Source organism: Dipteris shenzhenensis, chromosome 15 (assembly GCF_047967505.1).
Source record: "Dipteris shenzhenensis isolate YYH24624 ecotype China chromosome 15, Dip_SZ_1.0, whole genome shotgun sequence".
Lineage (NCBI taxonomy): Eukaryota > Viridiplantae > Streptophyta > Polypodiopsida > Gleicheniales > Dipteridaceae > Dipteris > Dipteris shenzhenensis.
In genome coordinates this window covers 49,001,380-49,023,574 of record NC_141610.1, presented here as the reverse complement: position 1 = coordinate 49,023,574, position 22,195 = coordinate 49,001,380, and positions in this window count along the sequence as shown.

Genomic DNA, 22,195 nt, shown 5'->3' with positions numbered 1-22,195 from the left:
GCATGATGAAACACTGAGGTTTCCTAGGTTGTGCTATGGCTGAACCTAATGATGTCCACTACACTGGGATAGGTTCAGTCACCGAACTGATGCGTAGGTATCCTTGGGCTAAGGAATGATCTGCTGATCAAAAGAGTTGGTGATCATTGGATCCAAGGGTGCAATGAGGCATGAGTGAGCCGATGCTGGAATGTCCTGTAGATTGATCTGCTAATTTGAACTGAAGGTGGAAATTGTGTCCATGATATGCTCTATCCCAGAGTTGAAAGCATCAGAGATGGATGCTGGAATGGAATCACTTGAGGTGTTGAATAGGAGCTAAATGCACCGTGGCATGTATCTCTACACAGGACAAAAGATGTGACCGCCTCGTATTGAAGAATTACCTGCTGCTGAATATCTGGATGATCAAATGGTGAATCCTACTGAGTATCTGTATCTATGGCAAAATATGAAGTCGATCCATGCATGAATGATGAATGTGATGGCTGTACATCAATAGAATCAAACTGTGCTAATGTAGATGAGACATCCTCATGCTGAGGACTTATTGTCAAATATGCCTCGTGCTGAGGGCTTACTGCTGAATGTGCCTCATGCTGAGGGATTACTGAGGAATGTGGATGATCATAAACTACGGGCTATCCATGCTAACATCTGAAGCATATGCATTTGATCTATCAAGGACAATGAGGCTTGAGTCAGCATCATACATTAGTGCATCGTATGCACTCCAATTTCGATCACATGCACCCGATGATGCACAAACAGAGAGCACATGTGTTGCAACATGTTGCAACTCCAATGTCTCTCCACCATATTCCTTCCACCAAGTAGGTGCAGTGATCGTCCTAATAGCATCAAGATTCTAGGGATCTCCAAAAGAACCTTCACGGTTCATATACCTCACTCGTTGTTGGTAGGCCAATTTACCTTGATCTCTCGAAAGCAAGTTCATACAAGCCTCTCAAAAGTTACTTATGACTTCTGGATTTTGCGATTGAGGATATCCTGTGGCAATAAATGATCGAAGAAGGTTCTCTTTTCACTCACGGATCTTGTCCAAAGTCATAACTGGTATATCATCAATTGTGTGATGAGAATAGCTCCATGATGGAGGCGGCCTGGTGCTCTATGCACTTGAGACTTACCCGTGTACTAGTGAGAGTGTCTACCCATGAAAAAACTATAAAAGAGCTTCTACTAGGGGGCTTACGCTAAACAGTCAACAAAACCAAGTCATGTGAGAATAACTGTGTGCCAAGGATCAAGCTTGTAACATAAAGATGACAACTCTATGTCGAGAGTAGTGAAGAGGCTTTACAAGGCTGATGTATGTGTGGGGAACCAATGCCAAAAAATAGTCAACAAATGTGACTGTACATGGGTGGCACATGTGGGTTCAAGAAGAATGCAACAATCCTGAATCCGAGAGAGGAGAACTCTGCCAAGTGTCTCACTGGTGTGGTGAATTGCCGAATTCCAAGAGTATTGAATGGGTGTCAGATATGTGAATGTGTATACCAATGATAGGTCCGATGGGAACTAATTGGATAATGCAACAATGGTTGACTTCGCTTGGTGGAGTTGGATCTCCTCTATGGCTAAGCTAGTCTATAGCTAGACTATGTGTCAAATCAAAAAATGTAGCAAATGAATTTTATTTGGATTCATTTTAAGTGCTGGATACGCTACAAAGGATCAGGTGGTGGTTCTGATGATGAGGTTTTGCTGATGCTAGCCACTAGAAAAGCAAGATTGGCAGATCTCAGGTGCTCAACACGTAGAGCGTGAGCTGGCGATTATTTTTCTTTTTACAGCTTTGCAAAATTCCTCCTAGATCAAAAGACACAGCTCTAGGAAGGATTGGACAAATTTAAAAACATCAAATGTAGCAACTGAATTTTATCTTGATTCATTTTAACTGCTGGGTGTACTGCAAAGGATTAGGAGGTGGTTCCAATGATGAGGATTCAATGATGGTGTCCTGTGGAAATGTTAGATGATAGATATGAGGTGCTCAATGCATAGAGCATGAGTTGGTGAGCAATCTTATTTTTTGGCATGCTATAAAATTGCCTCTGGATTGAAAGACGCGGCCCTCGAAAGGATAGGTAGATTTTGATCACAAGAGAGGATGGTGGCCTGTGGTGATGACATGGCACTGTGTGTCACATGCAGAAATGTAAAAGTGTGCCTCTGTGGAGAAGTGTGCGTAGGAGGCACTCCACTAACATGGATGCTGAGTGGGTAGAATGCTGATGTGGTAAGTGATTGGGCTCCTGATTGGGCACTAATAACATGGCACATGTGACCCTTGATGATGATGTGGCACAACCCGAGGTTAGATGATGCAGCTAGTCCATGGTTAACCAAACCTGAGCGATGTGGCAAGATAGACTAGCTGATGTGACAGGGTGTTCCAGTCTATTGACGTGGCAGGGTAGAAGCTCATGATAAGCCTATGTGGCTGTATGACACGTGTCATATTTGGTGTGTGGTAACCCTCGAGGGGGAGATAAGGTACGATAGCGGAACAAGGGGTGAGGCATCTTCTTCATTGCAATAACTCTTCTTGTAGATTCCTTTCTCCTCTTCGATTTGGTTCGAAAAGCTCGTCATTCCGAACTATGGAGAGTGAGATATGGTCATTTTCGTGAGAGGTTCATTCCATGAGTTTTTGAGCTCGAGAATTATCTGTAAGGTTTAGTGAGCAAGTTCTTGGTCTCGAACTTTTCTCTGCAATGTCTTTTATCTCAGTGTTTTTGAGTTTAGCCACTAGTGAGAGGACTTTGTCGTTTCATGTCTTGAGAGTGGTGAGGCTCCTTCAGAGGTTCATTCTTGAATTTTTCCTATAGTTTTCGGTGGACATTGGCCGCTTTGAGCAGCCCTCCATCTTAGCCACAAGGCTACCTGCATGACTGAAAGGCACAACAACACCTTGGCTGCAAGCAAATGACTACGCTGCAACAAAGGCTTCCTAAAGCATCTCAAGAACATCTCCTATAGTAGCTCGACGGCGAACAGACAGAGGCGCGACAACAAGCAAAGGCTGCCAAATCGTCTCCAACTGTGCTCACGACTCTGCAAACGAAGCTTCTCCAACTGCCTCAACCGAAGCTCCATGTAGCGCCTATCCAACATCCACGTACTGTGCAAGACACCTGGGCAGCTCCAACTAACACGGCCTCCATACGCCAATGCCAACTGCAGCAGCAACAATGGCGAACCTACAACCATGAGCAACAGCAACGGGAGATTCAACGTCTGAGATGACCCAAACGATTGCTGCCCTTTCTCAATGGCACAGCGACAAAGGACTCGACTCCTTAGGGCCCTCTATGGACCCGTCGTCTCCATGCCCCTTCGTCAAAACCATAGATCCCAAGTGGTTGCTGCACCTCCAACGATACTCCAGCTAGGGCCCTTTCTTAACGCTCCTCAACACGGCCGAATAGCCTCACACGGCCAACCTGCCAGCGCTCTAGGCTACTAGACCAGAACAACGATGCCACATGTAAGCAAGCTCCATCGATGGGCAGCCTCACCCAACAGACCACGTGGGATACCTAAAGCAATGCACAAGGCCTTCATCAACATCGGACTCCAAAGTGCGGCTCAAACGCCTCATGGGCGACCCACGGGACAAACAGACGGACGATGAGGGAAATCCGCATGCAAAACAAAATCTTCTTAGATTCCATCGAAATCTAGAAGATTCCGATGTGTGGCTATCTGCCATGACACGTGGTGTGGCTATCTTCCATGACACATGTTGAGGACCCACCCCAAGGGATAGGGTTACCGACTGCTCAAGCTACAACATCATCAAGGTGGCCCTAGTGCCACATCACCACAAGCACGTGTGCCATGTCATCACTACTGACATCAGATCTGGCCTTATCATCAAAGCTGCCACCTCACTTACAGCCCAGTCATTAGTGCACAGTCACACGTGCCATGCCACTGGCCACCTTAGCCTGCCACCTCAGCACACAGTGCTTCACATGCACACTTTGTATTCTACATGTGACACTTGTGTCTAGTCTCATCATGCCAAAGCATAGTGCTACATAGGCACATTGCATGTGACCACCTCAACCACCATCATCATTTTTCCCCTTCTTGGGATCAAAATTTGGCCAATCCTTCTGGGAGGCGTATCTTTTGATCCAGGAGAAATTTCACATAGCTGTAAAAAGAAAAAATGATCGCTAGCTTGTGCTCTATGCCTAAGCACCTCAGATTTTCCATCTAACTTTTCCACAAGCCAAAATCATCAAACCTCATCATCAGAACCACCTCCGGATCCACCTCCGGATCCTTTGTAGCATACCCACAACACTTAAAATGAATCCAGATAAAATTCATTTGCTGCATTTTTTTATTGGACGCGTAGTCTAGCTATAGACTAGCTTAGCCATAGAGGAGATCCAACTCCACCAAGCCAAGTCAACCATTGCCACATTACCCGATTGGTTCCCTCTGCCGTGAGTCCCATTGGATTTATCATCGGTGTACACCTTCACATATCTGGCACCTGTTCAGTACTCTTGGCATTCGGCAGCTCACCACACCAGCATGATACTTGGTAGAGTTCTCCTCTATTAGATTCACGATTGTTGCATTCTTCTTGCACGCACGTATGCCACCCATGTACAGTCACATTTGTTGACTCTTTTTTGGCATTTGTTCCACACAGATACTCAGCCTTGTAAAGCCTCTTGGCTATTCCCAACACACGGTTGTCATCTTTATGTTGCAAGCTTCATCCTTGGCACACACATGTTCTCACATGACTTGGTTTTGACCGTTTAGCATAAGCCCCCCAGTGGTAGCTCTTTTACACTGTTCTCATGGGTAGACACTCTTGCCGGTACACAGGTAAGCCTCTCTTACACAGAGCACCAGACCGCCTCCATCATGGATCTATTCTCATCACACAGTTGATTATATACCAATCATGATTTCAGACGAGATTCGTGAGTGGAAAGAGAATCTTCTTTGACCATTTATTGCCATAGAATATGTACCAGTGTATGATGCCAACTCGAGCCTCATTGGCCTTGATAGATCAGATGCATATGCTTCAAATGTTAGCATGGATCAGCTTGCAGTTTATGATCATGCACATTCCTCGATAAGCCCTCGACATGAGGCACATTCAATAGCACGAGGCATATTTGATGATAAGTCCTCAGCACGAGGCAGCAGAGTCTGATTCTAGGGATGTACAACCATCACATTCATGCATGGATTGGACTCCATCTTTTGCCATAGGTACAAATACAGACACTCACCAAGAGTTCACCATTGATCATGCAGTTATTTAGCACAGGTAGCATAATTCACCATGTTTGCAAAATAGACTTTAAATCTTACTTGAGTAATGCATTCAAACTTGCATTGCGCCATCCATAGATGGTTTGCAAGTTTAGTAACTCAAGGGAGGCACGTAGAACAGAGAATGTGCACCCCTCAAACAGTGGAGTCGATGCTGCAGTAAAAAGATCATCCTGCTCCATGCTATCATCCCTCCCTTGATGGACATATAAATCCTACACCATATCATCAAACACCTCCTCCTCCATGGCTTCATGAGGTAATGGTGGAGGGCTACTATCAGCACACAGCCATACCTGAAGACCTTCATGCAATCATCTTTCGATCGACTAGTCTATGATCCAGGTGGACTTGACTTTTTGCATATTTCCTTCCTCTTCCCTTTGGCCTATCTTTTGGGTTTTATTCCCAAAGGTGAAGGATGACCCATAACTTAAGAGAGGGAAATCGACATCTTGTACAGGATCACATAAGTTGTACTCATTGTACATGCTCACATACGCACATACTACTCTGATTTCTTTTCAGCTTTGGATGCTATCATACGCACCAAATGAAATCCACAAAAAGGTCTTGTATAGGTACCCTCTACTTACCCAATGCAATTTAAGAGGGGGTGTTAAAGATAATGTAAATTGCACTATCCACATAGGGCATAGGGGCAACCCTAGCCCTAACTCTAAGGGGTTCACATGTTAAAGATAGGGTTAATTACACTATCCACATAGGGCATAGGGGCAAACCCTAACCCTAACCCTAAGGGGTTCACATGTATATCTTCATGTTCATTGTCAATATACTTAGTGTACAGGTAGCTATATCATGTGCACTCCTCTCTCTCTTCCTCTCCCAATTCCGCTATCATGGTATCAGAGCACTAGGTGCTCCCACTCCCTTGATGAGTGTCAATCCCTCCTTCCATGAGGCATCTTCCAATTTCCATCAGAGAGAGTGAAAGCCATTGCTCCATCGAGATGCAAGCCCTTACTCCATCAAGGCACAAGCCCCCTCCGTGAGGCGCCTTGATCGTCTTCTCTAGCTCTCATCATAGATCTCATTCTCATCTTCAATTTGACACAAAAATATTCCAATTCCGCTTCATGGAGCTTCAGTTATGCTCATTTTAGGTGTGAGGGAGAGGTGTAAGATTATGTGAGGTTCATTTTCTGAGTTTTGTAAGGGAGTGGAGGAGAGATTTCAGATTGCTAGACTCCTCGGATAGGATAGTTTGCCTCAACTCCAAGATAAGCCATCTACAAGCCCTTCCATGGGCTTCTACAACCTCAACAACATGTTCTCCACAATGAGCTTCAAGCTACAACCAAAACTCCCAGCCTCATATACTACATAGTGCTGCAATCAAGGTACAACCCTGGCATGCAAAGCAAGCCTAGCAGTGAGCTCCTATGACTATTCAATGACTTTTGACTAGTGGCTTTCTACATAGCAGAGCTAGTGCCATAGGTAGCCAACATGGAGATTTTCTACAAAGCTTTGTGCTAGCTAGGTGCACCATTGAATAGTAGCAACGAGCACCAGGCTGCAATGACCTCGCCTCTACAACATCAACTTGCATGCACAATAGCTAGCTAGTAGCTTCCTAGCTCCCACATCGATGACAGTCGGAGAAACCTTATTCAACTCCTCCACCACTCCATAAGACACACCATCATTAGCAACCAGCGGCCCCCTCAGCCACCTCCTGCGAGCATGTGACAAATGCCAAACGAGCTCCACTAGTGGGCTTAGACCAGAAGAGCCCAGTTCCATCAGCAAGGCAAGTAGACACAACTCTAGTGCTTTCAACTGCTTAGCCAGTAGTGCAAAGCAACTCTTGCATGTCTCCATTGCCATAGAACGAAGGCTCGAGCATTGATGCTATCTCGCACGGCTTCACTGACAACACGTTCCATAGAGACGAAATCTTACAGAGATTCTGTCATAATCTCTATAGACTTTGGTGACCCTTTCTTGGTTCAAAAATGACCACATGGCAATCTATCTACCACATCATCACATTCCATAACCTGCCATGTCAGCTAGCAAGGCCTTGCCTCCACATCAGCAGAGCCTCGTGAGGCCATGTCATCAATGCCCAGTGCCACATCAGCAGACTGTTCCCTCTACCACATCAACATATTGACCCCATTGCCACATCAGTGCCTGGGTAGCCACATCATCATCTGATTGGCCCTATTGCCACATCACCCAAGTTAATGTAACCATGGTTAGGTTTGAATAGGGTTAAATTTGCTGCCACATCAGCAAGTCCAATCACCTACCAACTCACCTCCATTGCCTAGTCAGCATGCTTAGTCATCTACCATGTGGTACAGTGCTGCTAGCCAGATATAGTTTCCTCTTCATAGGCACACTTTGCTTTTAGCATGTGACCTCTCACTGCCACCTCACCTAAATATGCCACATCATCATGTGTCACCATCACCCTCTCTTGTGATCAAAATCTACCTATCCTTCCGAGGGCCATATCTTTTGATCCAAAGGGAATTTTGTAATGCTCCAAGAAGCAAAATTTCTCGCCATCTCATGCTCTATGCACTTGTCGCATCACATTTTACATCTGATTTTTCCATAGGCCAGAATCATTAAATCCTCATCATCAGAACCACCTCTTGATCCTTTGCAACATACTAAGCACTTAAAATGAATCAAGATAAAATTCATTTGCTGCATTTTGTGATTCAACGTGTAGCCTAGATGTAGACTAGCATTGCCATAAAGGAGATCCAACTCCACCAAGCCAAGTCATCCATTGCCATATTACCCGATTAGTTTCCATCGACATCAGTCCCTTTGGATCTATCATCGGATACACATTCACACATCTGTACCCTTGGCATTCAATAGTTCATCACTTAGTGTGATACTTGGTAGTGATCTTCATCTCAGATTCAGGAATGTTGCATTCTTCTTGCATGCACACATGCCACCCATGTACATGACTACATTTGTTGACTATTTTTGGCATGTTGGTTCCTACACAAATACATCAGCCTTGTATAGCCTCCTGGCTACGCTTGACATGTATTTGTCATCATTACATTACATGCTTGATCCTTGGCACACATACGTTCTCACATGACTTGGTTTTTACCGTTTAGCATAAGCCCCCTAGTGGCAGCTCGTTTATAGTGTTCTCATGGGTAGACACTCTCATCGGTACATGGGTAATCCTCTTGCATAGAGCACCAGTCAGCCTCTAGCATGGAGTTATCAACATCACACCATTGATGATACACCAGTCTCATGACTCTGGATGATATCCATGAGTGGAAAGAGAACATTCTTCAACCATTTATTGCCACAAGGTATGTTCCAATGTATGATGCAGAATCGAGCCTCATTAGCCTTGATAGATCAGATGCAAATGCTTCACATGTTAGCATGGATCCACTTGTTTCTAATCATGCACATGCCTTGGTATGCCCTCAGCATAAGGCACATTCGACAGTAAGTCCTCAGTACGAGGCAGTCTCATCTACATCAGCATATTTTGATTCTAGTGATGTACAGCCATCACATTCATGCATGGATCCGACTCCATTTACTGTCACATCAAATGCGGATACTCAGCAGGAGTTCAGTTATGATCATGTAATTATTTAGCAGGTAAGTCCTCAGTACAAGGCACTCACATCTCCAGATACATGTGGAGATTTATACCATAGTGTATCCAGCTCTTTAATTGATTCTATTTTGGCATCCATCACTGATGCAGACATCATCAGGTTCAGCCATAGTGTAACCTAGGGAGACTCGTTGTTTCATCATGCACTTATGGCTATCATGCACATCAATGGTTGGATCCAGAATTACAAATTAGTCCCTACATCAACATTTGGCACCTCATACTCCTCAGGGAAATCTTAACATTTTTTAGTTGTATTTTAGGCTTCTAGGCCTTTATACTATTAGGTCTTTCTTGATGAGACTATGACAGATGCTACATCCCATGCCAATGGATGCTTAGCCATGCACACATCAGACGACCTCTAGCTCATGACAGATGAGCATAGATGTGCATATATGGTCGATCCTCTTGTTTCTAATGTACTTAGCAATAAGCAAAATACCATAGATGATGTATGTCTTTACACTTTGAAATTTGGGTAACACATGAAAAGGCTACATTGATTTGCAGGGAGATGGGTTTTCATATTTTAGTGTTTTTTTTGTTTTACCCCTCTTTATCCAAAAGACCCCCCCCCTTGGGCCTCACATATTATGACAAATATGTACAAATCTTAAAATTTTGCATATTTTTCAAGGTATATAGCTTATATTTTGTGGGAGGGGGGACATGAAAATTTCAAAATTTCCCCTTGCATATTTGAATTTTTTAAAGGAAATCCATGCATATTATATATGGACCTTGTCCCCCCATACCTTGGATTTTGGATGAGGGTGGTAACATATTACACATTGAGTTGGTGCCCCAAGTGTGAGATCCACCACTAAGTTCTTAAACGACCAAGTCATCACGTAGTTTGGATGTCAATTAGAGCTAGTTAGTGACTGGGAAACTCATTTCCTCAATGAAACTATAGCAATCCTGACTAGAGTGAATTCATGATTATACATAGGAAATCAACACCATACTATCCCAAGGAAAATGGCCTGGTTGAGAGCTCGAATAAAACTTGTTGCAAGATTATAACTTGCACGGTGGAGGCCAGTCTTGTGAATGGGAACATAAGCTCATCGCAGCTTTGTGGGCCTATCGAACATCTTATAAAGTAGCCACAAACTACAACCCCTTCAGCCTAGCCTTTGGAGTGGAGGTAGTTATGCCAATGGAGTATGTAGTACCTAGCCTCCGCATTACAATCAAGGAAAGGCTCATTGAGAATGCCTTGGTGAAACACTTGATTAACCTTGAAAAGATAGATGAGATGAGGCTGTGTGCAACCTACTACCTCCGGCAAAGGCATGGTGCAAAAACTAGTTCGACCACAACCTCAAGAAGAAGGATCTTGAGGAGGGTGATCTCGCACTCCTCTATAGTGTCCACAACACCAAAACTAAGCTCAAGTACTGAGGCATGGGTCCCTACCACGTGGTGGAGATAACTCCACAAGGCACATGCTAGATAGCCACCCTAGAGGGAGTAGAAATGGAAGTCTACCTCAACGGGAGCAAATTGAAAATATATTATGGCCCACTCACGCTGCCTACCCTTCAAGCCATCCATATAGAAAAAGAGCTCAAGGCCGAGGTAACCTAGATGAAATGCCAAGTCATCGAAAAAGCCAGGGCACGTAATGCCAAAATCAGGCAATGCAAGCAAATGATCTTGCTTAAGGCAACACTCAGACACCCAGGTCTAACTAATGAGCTAACGGTAGAACCAGTCAGGTTGAATGTCCATTTGCAAAGTCCGGTCTTCTAAGCACTCATGGATTTGGGAGCGAGCCACAACTTCATCTCCTGTGATGTATGGGAGAAGCTAGAGGTACCCCTAAACCTCATTGTTGCTTCAATATGTGCTATCAATGGTCAGCTCTTAAGTACATTAGGATATGTGGACTTGAGTCTAACGGTTGTTTGCTAGGCAGTAGAGATCCTCTTTTATGTTCTCCCTATAGAAGTGACTAATGAACATACAATATTGGGAAGGGCCTAATGTTACACCATGAACTGCCAAATCAACTAGAGGCTAGAACATCATCCCTCACAAATGGGGGGAGGAGTATGGTAATTCCAATTTTTGAACCGTGTCCTGTGCCCCCTACTGGATCACTGGCCCCGAGCAAGGAAGTTCTAAGTGAAGGAAAACCTAAAGCCCCAGCCACCTCTAACACTCAGGATCCCAATTATCCTAAGAAAGTCCAACCTCAGAAGGAACATGGAACCAACTACAGTGGCTGGCCAAGTACAATCGCAAATTACTCCTCCACTATTGTCGCCCACTCAAGAATGCCATGAACATCAGGTACAATAAACTATTATGTTTGCACTCAATGCTACTTCAACAGCAACCGACGGCCCAAAAAGGTCCAAGCAGAGTATGGATCCCTAATCACTCTTGGGACAACTCCAATGTGGGCAACCCCACCTAAGAGGAGGACACAAAAATCGGCTCCCAGGCCCTAATCCACCTCTCCAATCATAGCATCCCCACAAGCGCTGGGTTGCCACCAAGCTCTTGGAAAACTAGGGTAGTTACAAAGGCAAGCAGGTCATTTGGGCACAGAAGTTCAAATCCCAACATACAGTGGTTCAAAAGGTAGTAACACAAGAACAGGTGTCAACCATGGATGCAGTACCACAAGAACCTACCATCAAACCTGCTGCAACAAACAGACCCCCTAGTCCTAGATGCTCTCTTAGTCTTGTAACTGTGCTATCTTGCTGACCGTTGCCATACTACTATCCCACCGACCATCGCATTCCACTCAACCCCACATCTCATTGCCTTAGTTAGGATTTTATCTTATAGATGCATGAAAAGGTTATTGGATGTCTTGGATCAATGTCCTCCAAATGTGGACCTACTAGATAGTGTTCAAATTGTTGACTTAAGGGTAAGGACATTTCTGCATATTAAATGATGTTTTTGGCCTCCTGAATTATGAACCATATCTTAAGGTTGTTAAGACTGTGCATGCGCCACAATAGGATGATGCCCGTTCATGTGCGTGGAAGACAATGATCCATGCCAAGTATTTGTTAGATACTTACTTTGCAGATCGGCAAACAACTATGTAGGGTAAGTATTTATTAGATATTTACTTTGTATATCTGCAACTAGACAATGATCCATGCCAAGTATTTGTTAGATACTTACTTTGCAGATCGGCAAACAACTATGTAGGGTAAGTATTTATTAGATATTTACTTTGTATATCTGCAACTAGACAATGATCCATGCCAAGTATTTGTTAGATACTTACTTTGCAGATCTGCAACAAGACAAGGTAAGTATATAAATCTGTATATTCCTAATGAATCTTGTACAAATGCCATTGTGAAATCTAATCTTTCTTACTATTGTTCTTGATTGCAGGTTACAGAGAATAACTTTACATCAATTTATGTGGGTTGATATAGATCTGTGGTCATAGAAAAGCTCCTAAGTTATGCTCATAAATTATCCCAAGGGAGATGCAGAGAGAGATCTAGAGGTAATGATTTCAGAACCAAGGAGCCCACTATCATGGAGGCTACTAATATCATGGAGACTATTGTTGAAGGGAAGGATCCTACCACCACAAGTGGCATGTAGACATTAGGAAAAACCAAAGCTCACTTTGGGGCCTTTTAGTCCATCAGGAAAATAGCCCTCCACCAATAAAAGGAGGGCCAATATAACGTTGAAAAAAAAAGAAAAAGGACAAAAAAAGAAATACTGTCGAGTTTGCATTCAATGAGGATACTTGAGCTACTTTATTATATCTGACATACGGTGCAAATTTTGATATTTTTGACATCACCAATGCATTTGTAGTGGGTCAAAAGCCCCTGAAGGACTTTTGAAATGCCCAAAACAAGCACCCAAATGCTTGGAAAATGAAAAAAAGGCTCGAAAAACCACTTGTGCAATTGGATGCGATTTGACTGGTTGGCAAGTTGCCAACCAGTCAAATCGCATTCAATTGCACAAGTGGTTTTTCGGGCCTATTTGGCCTTTTGTGGGCCTTCAAATGCCCGTATTTGGCATTTTAAAAGTCCTTGTGGGGATTTTGTCCCACTCTGAACGTGCTGGGGATGTCAAAATTATCAAATTCTACACCGTATGTCAGTGCAATTATGTCATATATTACTGTTTTAGAGGAGAGAAAAATGAAAATCGTGAATTGCTCTCAGGGCCCCAAAATGAGCTCCCTTTTTTCTTAATGAGCAGGAAACCATTATAGCTGAGGGCGGTCCCAAAAAGGAGAAGAAGCTTTCCTGTGAGGAACATCATCAACATATGGAGGATCCACAACAGCTTGATAAGCAGCCTCATCCCAATGATCAGAAGCCTCATGAGCATCCTTCACAGTAGCCTCCAACTTCATCTGCATAGGAGTAGATACTGTCATCATAGTTGGACCTTAGATTTTGATTATGACACTTGTTGTATTGATACAATATCTAGTATAATATGAGTTTTTATTTATCTCAATAATCCCATGTCTTTGCTTACATATCACTGATTTTTGTATTGATACAATTGACATGTAATATGAGCTTTAATTTCTCTCAACGATTAATCCCATTTGGGATGTCTTTACATAGAATTATTCTTTCTCTTATTTGTAGTACGTATAACATGTAGCATTACTCAATGGTAGAAATATTGAATTCAAATTAAGACTCAAGGGTATTTTCTTACAAGGCTTTAAGCATATGGGAAATCAGTATAATCAACAAAGTTAGAGACCTTATCACTTGTAAAAACCATAAGCTTTCCATTATGAATAATTCATGTTCAAAAGTATCAGATAGGATTAAAATAATTCAGTTTGCATTATTGTTTGTTACAACTAAAGGAGTATAATTCAAGGTATGTATATAGCTTTAGAGCTAGGCTAGTAACATACCTTCTCTAGCAATGGTTGAGAGTACAGAGCTAGACTAGTAGTAGAGGTTCTCTAGTCTACTTCTCCAATAGTTCAAATTACAGAAGCAGAAAGCTCAAGAAGAGATGACGATCAAGTGTTGGAGCAGACGTTAGAGGAGAAAATGGTACAGGAGGAGCTAATGCATGAGAAGAAGATATAGGATCGTGCAGGTGCATCACATGCTCCAAGTAAATCAGAGTCTTCCTCAGGAGTGTCCAGGTATATGGTAGAAGTTGAAAGTCTCCACCACATCCAACAATAGAAATTGCATTTAGAACAAGATCCAAAAAAGCAACAACTTGTGAACTCCTCTATGAGTAAGACCATAGTAATATCTACACATGTACACAATTACTAAGATCAGTGTGGTTGTTGGTCACTAAATCATTGAGAAGTACTATACATGTACAAAAATCATGAGAAATCCTATACATTGTTATTGAGAGATAATGTAAACAGTCTCTCTAGTGATGCTTTTGCATTGAATTGTGCTCTCCCTCATATACAATAGCTATTGTAATGTTTTGTTAGTAACAAATGATGACAATGAATGAATCATGTAAATATAACAAATGAAGATAATAAAGAACCGAATTTTAATCATTTTATGCACTTTTTTGCTGTTGGTAATGAATGAGAATTCTTTCAAAACACTATCCTTTGTCTCCACAAGGCATATCTCCATTAAGTACAACCCTACACAGACTTGCTCTTGGAAGTGTATCAACCGAGAGAGTGAAGCCGGTCCTCTCATAAAGGCAATGATATCACCCTCGTATCTCATAGTAATCCAAGCAGCTACATAGGAAGTGCTCCTCAGTCTCAACGGTATCCATGTTGCATAGTGTGCAAATCCTATGTTCTCTAGGTAGACTTGTAGCCCGGCCTGCCTCAATCCTAAGCTGATGGGAGGAATCTCGTATCTAGCCAATGGCAATCCAAAATGCATGTGAGACTACTCTGTCCTCTAGATAAGGAGGTCGAATAATGAAACCATCATTAGAGACTCTGAGGAAGTGATCACAATAGAAATGCATCTTGGTGGGGAGCGGCTGGTTCCTCAACCAAATCTGGGATGTGGTGAGATGGAGGAGGTCTAACTGTATGATACAGTTAATCTCATCGCACAGAACTCACTCAGGAGGGGCATCCATGCTATACTAAAATGGGGGTAGTCTGTCCATTTGAATGCCATGGCTAGTCCACTATGTGTCTATGCGTGCATACCAGATGGCTACTCCCTCACCTGCTAGGCATCGAGATGATTCCAAAGCTACCCTTGGTAGTCTCCAATGAGGCAGAGCCCCTACCCTGTGAATGAAAGTCACTGTCTAGAAGATAGCATCGACATATAGTGGCATCATGGTAAACTCTGCCTATATGATCTCATTGGATCTCATCGTACCTCTATGCTAGTTCACCAAGCTTTCATCATCTCTACACCAAGTTCAATCTATAACAACCCAAGTAGAACAAAAATGGTGAAAATCTTTCAATCAACTTTTGAGGAAGCTCTTCCAAATGAGCATCGAATACCTCCTCCATCAACTAAGTGACACATTAACTCCTCCTATCAAAGGAGGTATAGGGAGAAAAGTTCCCAAGTCGCTGGTCCATCACTAAAAGTACCTCCCAAAATACACTCTACCTACTTCCATTCTTCATATGATGATGGATATAGATTTGAAATCCAAAACACATTTTAGTTTACATAGAAAATAGCAATGTTTAAAACTACCATTCTAAAACTAAAATGGCTAAAAACTCATAATTGGGCCTGTGCCATGGAAGATAATCTAGATAATGATGTAGCACAAGATATTGTATATATACATGCTTGAATAGTATTTCGTTAATACCTTTCTTACCATCTATTATTCTGTAATCTTTGACCTTGCCTTCTCAAGATGCTAGAAATATATTATTTGACCGTGGGTTTTTCCTCCTCATTAGCTGCATTGGCACCCAGCTTTCTTTTGACACAACCATATTTTTCCAGCGACCATCTGCATTCACCCTATTGGTAAACTTTATACATGATATGCATGTGGTAGGTCACTGAGATACAACTCTCACCTCTATGGCTTGGTCTTCTACATTCTGAGTTACACACGCTTTGCATTGAGATGCCCTGGGTTTCCTGTTGACATGGATGATTCATGAAAGAGAACCAAACTTACAAATGGGTGAAATGCAAGCAAGAGGACTAGGAGGAAAAGTAGGAATGCAAGAAACAAACCCTGTTTAGGCAAGAAAGATGCCCTGGAGTGCCTATTACCATGGATGGAAAGTGAAAGCATGAGAATTGGGGTGAAAAATAGGCCCAACCCTAGACTCAAGAAAGCACATTTGAATCTTTGATTCGTACAAGTAGGAAAACTAGTTTAGGAGGGAAATCATATTTGAGTCTGTGACCTTTTTTGAAAATGACTCCTAATCAGATTTATACAGTTGTACATCCGTAAAGTTTTGTTTCTTTCTCTTATTATGTTAAATTAATTTGTATTTTCTCTATTTTCCCAACATTACATTGGCCCTCTTATGATTGGTGGAGAGGGATTTTTCATTACATTGGCCTTCCTGTGATTGGTAGAGAGGGATTTTTCATGTTCAAGGCCAAAAGGCCCCAAAATGAGTTCCTTTTTTCCTAATGAAATGAAAATTTTCCCAAATTTAAAGAAACCTTTCCCAAGTTTAATGAAACCCACCCAATTTTGAAATTTCCAAAATGCAACTTTTGTCCCACTTTATTTAATACGGTGTTAAATCCTAGGATTTGGCTACACATTGTAAAATTTTCCCTTCAAGCATTGATAGAAGCAACGTTTTTTTGGCATAAATTCAGCTGTATGTCCCTTGTCCTTTAGTGCTTGTTGCCTATGACACGTGATCCATAACTCACTTGTCTATATGAGGATTTCAAAAAGAGTTGAGATATTTTTCATCATGCATGGTGTTAAATTGGTTTATATGCACTGTGTTCTCATGACTCTCTTGCTATCCCAAAATGCATGCACCTCCTCACATAAAATTTCACTTATAAAAGAAAAGGTGCATGCTTGTGATACAACACTCATGATATCGCTAGATGAAAGCACAAAATATCAAACCAAAGGTGATAGTATCAATCAAAATTTAAAGATCACTTATATTATCACATGATATGCTGCAAAATAAAAAAAGACTAAAGAAATTCCCGATTATGTAGGAGCCATGTATGACCAAAGACTTCATTGCCATGTAGGAAAAGGGTAGGAAACCAACATAAATTGACATTTATCTTGCATGTGGTCCAACAATAATTGCTAACCAATCATGTTGCATGGAACAATCATAGTAAGCCAACTAGTGATTCTCCACACATAGCCACCAACCACATTAAGAAATTTACATCTCCTGCACCTTAGAGAAAGTCCTCCACATTAAGGATTACCAAGTCTTATAACCCCAACTTGTATCCCCCTACAATGGAATGGGGAGCTAACAAAACACATTAGGGAAATTTGGAGCTCATTTTGGGGCCCTCTAAAGACTTGCCTTGAGAATATTCTCTCAAAAAAGGGGGGCATGGATAATATTTTGAAGATTAGCTCAAAACTTGTCGGACTTGGCATTTTGAGAACCTAATCTTTGAGATCTTTCCAATGATATATACCATGATAGGGTTTGTACATGGGAATGGAAAGATACATAAAACATTCCTTTCTTATAGGAGAATATTCACGTAAAGGAATCCCCAAGAATCTTCCCTATATCTTTCCATTCCCATGTCCAAACCCCATCATGGTATATATCATTGGAAAGCCCTGAAAGAGTAGGCTCTAGAAATGCCAATTTCGACAAGTTTTGAGCTAATCTACAAAAAATTTTCCATGCCCCTCTTTTTTGAGAGAATATTCTCAAGGGAAGTCCTTAGAGGGCCCCAAAATGAGCTTCAAATTTTCCTAATGCAACCCAATACTAAGAATATTTGAGCACACACATCGCAAACATTTGAAACCTAAAAAACCTAGAAATGGATCATGATCATTGAATATAATTGCTTACACAACAATTCTAGAACATGACCTTGATATAAAAGGGCCAATCTTTGTCAAAAGAATCCTTGAAGACATGTTTGGACACCTCACTACTCGATTGGGATTTATTAATAAGACATGATTGGCCCCATGATTTTTGTATCTCTCATCCTTCTACTTCTCAAACCCATAAGTGTGTCTTCCCTTGCATCTTTTGTAGCCTTCCTCTCCTCCTTCACAAAATAATCATTTTCACCTTGAACTAGTTGGAGATGTAGAAAGATAGGATCAGAATGCTCAAGGGAGAGAAAAGATGGTGGAAGTTCACTATGCAAGAGGACTCTCAAGGAAACGAGGAGAGACAAGAAAAGAGAGAGAGAGAGAGAGAGATAGAGAGAAAGAGAGAGAACTTATCAAACTCATAAGTTTAGATTTCATTCCACACCACACTTCAATTGTGCATGTTCTTATACAAGAGATAAGGATTAGGGTCCTCATCCCCAATCCACAAGCTTGTATCCCATTGGCTATCTAACACCCACTCACCCATGCACTCTTGTTTTCATTAGGAAGGGATTTCCAACATCCCCTCTCCATGCCAACATGTGAAATGTACATGTTGAGCATTACACTTCACTTGTTTGTGCTCTTATACAAGAGATAAATTATAAGGGTCCTCATCCCCAATCCACAAGCTTGCGTCCCATTGGCTTTCTAACACCCACTCACCCATGTACTCTTGCTGTCACTAGGAAGGGATTTCCAACATCCCCTCTACATGCCAACATGTGAAACTTAAGATGTTGAGCATTGCATATAAGATTACATAGCATGCAGAAGGAAAATGCTAATGTAAAAGATACATATTCCCCTTTCACCCAAAGGATTCCATTAGGAGTGTCATTTGACGAGCTTACAAAGTTGCCCGCTTCATGTGGCTTCTTGCATTCTTTTGCAAGATGACCTATTTCACCACAATGATGACACTTTACTCGTGAATGGTCTTTCAGAAAAGAATGGTCCTCATCATGACCCTTTTTCTTACAAAAATTACATTTGAACCCAAAAAACTTTTACTTGTTACTAGTGACCCATGGATATGACTTGTCATGGAGTTGATGTAGATGTGCCCTCTCCTTTCTTTGCCTCAATGTTTCGTTCTTCCTCAATCAAAGTACTAATAATGCTTTCCAAATTAGGGTCAAGGAGATTCTTTAAGGTTGTGAGTGCTGACGTTTTCATATATTGTTAAGGACAAGATAATGCAAATTGGGTTTACCTACCTATGGGGGAAAATTCTCTTGATAGTCATAGAGTCCTTTGCATTGTAAAAATCCTTTTGCCTAGCACCCAGACATGAAGATTATCCAATGAGCCATTGGATTTGTACATGGCTTTGTAAACCCACTTGGTGTCGATCACCTTGTGCTTTGGTGTATGATCCACAATGTTCCTAGTGTTGTTCTTAATGATGGAATTGTACTCTTATTGCATAGCTTCCATCCAATTTGGGACTTATGCTTCTATGCAAGACACGTGGGATTATCACCTTCATCACTTCAATCATCAATAAGTGCATAGTTGACTAATTGACCTTGGGCCCTTTATTTCTCTCCATCCTCAATGATTGGGGGGTTCTCGCCATGTACATGCAACTTTACCTACTTAGGTAATAGCATTTTCCTTCGTGGTTTTGTAGGCTTGTCATCTTTATCGTTTTCTTCTTTATCTTCATTTGGCCTCCCGTGATTGTCTATTGGATAAAGATTTCTTGCTCTAGAGAGGCACCTCCTCCTCTAATCAATGAGGCTACTCTATGAGCATGGCATATCAACTCATCATGACCTAGCATTTTATAGGATCAAGGAGGCAGTAACCCTTTGCCTCCTGATGGTGTCCTAAGAAGACACACTTTTGGCTCTTTGGATCCCACTTGGTCCTTGATGCATCACAGTCACTTCCAAAAGTTTTGAAATGCGCAAGTGAAGGTTTCTTACAAGAGTAAGAGCCTTATTGAGGGGTCATCACTGTAGCTTTATTTGAAGAAGAACATTGCTGTGTTTCATGCTTCACAACCCAAAAAGTATTTTGTAGATCCTTTTCTTTAATTTTACTCCTCACTATTTATAAGAAAAGATGTGGCAAATATTGTTGCTGAATGTCAAAAGATCAAGAATAATATCTTGGATTGCTAACACCATTTCCTATTCCTATGCAATCTTGGAACAAATATCTATGGACATCATAAAAGGATTCCCTACTATAGCAAATCAAAATGATATGATATGGACTATAATAGATCGCTTTAGTATAAGCAAGCCTATTTTACCCCATGCAAAAAGACTTTAAATGCCCAGCAAGCTGCACATATATTTATCAAGCACATATATGTTCATCACATCTTGCCAAAAATCATAGTGTCTGATCAAGATTCAAAGTTTGTAGTAATTTTTGGATTGCATTATTTCATAATCTAGGCATGAAGTTAGATTTAGCCTCATCTTGTCATCCAGAATCCAATGGACAAATTGAAGTCATAATTAGGACTATTTTGGATATGTTAAAAGCTTATGTGGATAGTCAACCAAAACTTGGGACAATTATATTCCTCTTATAGTTTTCCTACAATAATAGACCTCATTTCGTAACTGGAAGAGCACATTTTGAGATAATCTATGGGAAAGCTCTACCTATACCTATCGCTAGATTGACCCATAGAGTTGAAGTAGCTAATGCATTTACTCATGCTTATTAGAATATTGCCAAAGAGATTAAAGAAGCCATTGCTATTGCTCAAGGGAAGTACACTAGACATGACAATAAGAAATGAAAACATATAATGTTTAAAGAAGGTGATTATGTTCTTTTGGGAATTGAGAAAAGTGTAAGAAAATAATACGTCTATGCTCAACAGATAACAGGATCTCATACACAAGAGAGAAACCCACATAGTATGGAGAATCAAAATTTTGATTACTGTAGAACTGATACAATAGATGGCACTGCCTCCCAACCATGTGCTCCTGTGAAAGAAGCTTCGATGATGGCAAGCTGGAAATAGTAGAGGAAGGAGGCTAGATGCTAAGGAATCAGGGTTGCTGTAGCCAATGATGAAATGGGCTTCACGGGCTTGCTCTTATATAGCCACTAGTTGTAGTCGGTTAGGCTCAATTGGGTGATCGAGTCCACCCAAAACAGTGTAAAGGTACATGACACAACAACATTTATGAACTCTCAGCTTTCAGTGCTCAAACAGATATGTGAAGAACACTAAGCTAAGGCATGAGAGGTTTGGTCATCTAAACCTTAGTTCTTTGAAGGAGATGCATAAAAGTGGAATGATTGCAGACCTACCAGAAATTTCAGATCTGCCCGATGTATGTGAAGCTTGCATGATGGGCAAGCAGCATCGGCATCCCTTTCCTAAAGAGGCCAGCAGAGCAAAGGCTCCTCTAGAGCTAGTTCACATGGACCTCTGCAGAAAGATGGAGACGGAAGGTTTGGCTGGTTCCTACTATTTCATGATGCTGATCGATGACTACAGTAGAAGGATATGGATATACTTCTTGAAGACCAAAGACGAGGCTTTTAATAGGTTCAAGGAATAAATGCAAAGAGAGAAGCCAATGGATTAAGGTTCCCAGAGTGCCGAATTCCTCCTCCTGCGAGCTTCCCCTCCTCCCCCGCCGTACCTCTACCTCCCCCTAGCCTCTCCTTGCCTCGCCTCTCCCACCCCTACCCCTCCGCCCTCACCTCCCCCCTCACCCCCACCTCGCTCCGTCCCCCTCGCCACGCTCCACCCCCCCGTCCGCTACCCCCCTCCGCTCCCCCCCGCCCCGCTACCCCCTCCGCTCCACTCCGCTACCCCCTCACTCCACACCCCCCCGCCCTGCTACCCCCTCCGCTCACCCCCGCCCCGCTACCCCCCTCCGCCCCAGCCCGCTACCCCCGCCCCGCTACCCCCGCCCTGCTACCGCCCTAGCCCGCTACCGCCCCAACCCGCCCCACTACCCCCGCCCTACTACCGCCCTAGCCCGCTACCCCCTTGCTCCACTCCGCTCACCCTCGCCGCCAGCCCGTCCCCTCACCCCTCGCCTCCCGCCCCGCCCCCTCCCGCCTCTCCGCCCTCCCGTTTCACCTCCGCCTTCCCCTCCCGCCCTCACCCCCGCCCCCCCCGTTCATTCGCCCCACCCCGCCCCCTCCGCCCCTCCATTCCCCCCTGCCCCCCGTCCGCCATCTCGTCCCCGCTCCGCCTCTCCCCCGCCC